The sequence below is a fragment of the Pterocles gutturalis genome, unplaced genomic scaffold (assembly GCF_000699245.1).
Source record: "Pterocles gutturalis isolate BGI_N339 unplaced genomic scaffold, ASM69924v1 scaffold33482, whole genome shotgun sequence".
Taxonomy (NCBI): Eukaryota; Metazoa; Chordata; class Aves; order Pterocliformes; family Pteroclidae; genus Pterocles; species Pterocles gutturalis.
The window spans coordinates 1-2,562 of record NW_010108882.1 but is presented as its reverse complement, the minus strand read 5'-3'; positions in this window follow the sequence as shown (position 1 = coordinate 2,562).

Genomic DNA, 2,562 nt, shown 5'->3' with positions numbered 1-2,562 from the left:
AACCCTGCTGAAAACGTGATGCGACATGTTACACCTCTAAGAGCATCCATTTGTGCCTGCAGACTACGGAATTGCGCGGTACCAGAGGTTCTCCTCAAATGGCTGGCAAAACCTCATTGCAGACCCCAATGCCTCCAGCCAAGCCTCTCCCCTACCAAGTCACTTCCAGGCAGTGCAGGCAGACACTGAACACAGCCCAAGGTGGCTTCCAGCGGCATGTCCTGCGACCCAGGGCTCCTTCTCCACTGCATGGAAACCAGCATCTCCAGGGAGCAATTTCAGACTTGCCTTCCCCAAGCATCAGACCTGGGCAATACCTGAGCCTCCCTGTGTGCTCCTCAAAAGCCCACATAAATCAAGTCAGCACTTCAAAAGCACTCCTGGAGAACCCACATTCCTCCAGAGACACGTGTGGCCCATGCTGCTCACACATAGGCCACTATTTTAAAAAAAAGAAAATTCTTGGCTTTGTTTGCTTCTTTCCTTTCACTGATTATACACACTCTGAGCAGGCAAAGGGATTTTGTACAGCAAGCTGGCACTGAGAGATAACCAGGCTGCCTGTTACTCCTCAGCACAGCATCCTACCTATGCTATGCCTAGTCCCCAGCTTATCCTTTCCTGGGCTTTCATTTACAAACCCTCGTTTGCACACAGTGAAGGCAAAAGCAGCTCCTTTGCTGTGATCATAATTCTTTGTTCATGACAAGTATCTGGTCCAGCCAGAGAGAGACTGAAGGACTGTGTTACCAAGACAGACAGACCCATCTTAAAATAATCTCCTTGTTACAAAAGCAGCACCCAAAATTAGGAGAGCTGAAAGCATTTTAGATAAAACACTCTGGTCATTTGCACTTCAGTCCTGCTTTCATTTCCTGGCTCCGATGCACTGCAAAGCTGCTGCATTAGACTTCCCTTTACTGGGGGAAAAGTCCGCAACAAAACAAACTGTTCATCCTTTTTATCACTATTGCATGCAAGTATTTATTTTCCATCCTAAAGTTTGCTAGCTTGAGGGTAGGGAAGAGCAAACACAGAAGACCAGCTGGGTCCTTTATTCCTCCAGAGAAAGTAAGGGAACTGTGAAAAAATGAAAATAAAAGTGAGAAAGAAAGGGGGAGAGGGCCCAGAATTAAAAGACCTCGGTACTTGCCCCTTCCTGCTCCTTGCTCCTCCACACAGCAGATTTGCCGAGCCTTACTCCACAGAGCTGAGGCTCCACAAAACGTTACTCCTTCTTTTGCTGTGCCTGCATCCTTTCATTTTTCCTTCTCCCTCTCCTCCTTCCCCATTTCCTCAGGCACTACACCTTGGTGTAAAACCTCCTGCCAGGAGGGCATCAGAAGACCTCACCAGGGATCAGACAGCCTCCATCTCTCCTCCTTCACCAGGGCTCACCAGTTTTTAGCACTGAAATTCCCAATTCTGAGCACCACCTCCCACGAGACTTGTCCCAACCCCATCTTCGTTATCACAGCTCCTTGACACAGAGCTCAGACCCCCCCGGAAGAGGCTCCTGCAGCTCATTCAAACCATGTGCTGCCCGCACACGACAGAAAGCACCAAAACATGCTTCCAGGCCAAAATGCTCCAAGTACAGCAACTCCACACATCGCTTTTCTCTGCCACAGAATAAAAATGTGTCTGCCCTGCCACGAGGCTGAATCCACTCTCAGATACAGAGACAAACAATCCCAGCACAGCCCTGTGCGGGCAAGCACCACCGCCTGATGCCAAGAAACACATTTCATTATGCAACTTGCAGCTGAGCGCTCGGTGGTCCCTCTGGCCACGTCACCAGAGCTTGGCGTGAAGCCCACGGCTGCTCCTGTGTGCACAGACCACCGCTGAGCCACCCACCGGGCAGGACCCCATGGCAGGACCCCGTGCAACGGCACCTGTGCAGCCGGAGATGCAAAACCTTCCTCTGCACCAGGCTGGAGAGTTTAACCTGTCCTTGCTTATACTTCTGTGGGTCTAAAATCATGAGGAAAATCCATACACTAGACCTGCTCCTATCATTTGTTAAATTAATTAATTCTCAACCTCCCCAGCAACTTCAGGTTTCCTTCTCCCAAAAGCTGAACTATCTCATTTGCTATCAAACTACAGAGTGGTGCATCGGGGAAACAGTCGGTTTGCCCCTGACCCCCTGCCACCCCTTCCCATCGAGGCTCCCCTGAGCTCCATGCCCATAGAGTACGCAGGCGCAACTGCTCCGCGGGCTGGACGGCCGCCTTCCCACTCATGCATGGCCGGGCAGCGCACATTGAAGAGAAGGAGAACCAGCAGTACTGTCAAGAAAAGTTAAGTGCCTCCCTGCTGGCAGTGAAAGGCACTTCAAAAGCTGCTGCTCCAGCCTCTGCTCAGCACCAACCTCCCCAAAGCTGCTTAATCACCTTTGCTCTAAAATGTAAGAGGTAGGATTAAAGATAAAAAAGGATCACAGGAGGAAGAGTCTCCAGTTCTTCTGCTAAATGATAAATAAAAGTTAAACAACAAAAAAAAACACCCCCCCAAAAAAACCCAAGCAACTGAAAAAGCATAACCAAGCTGGCGCAG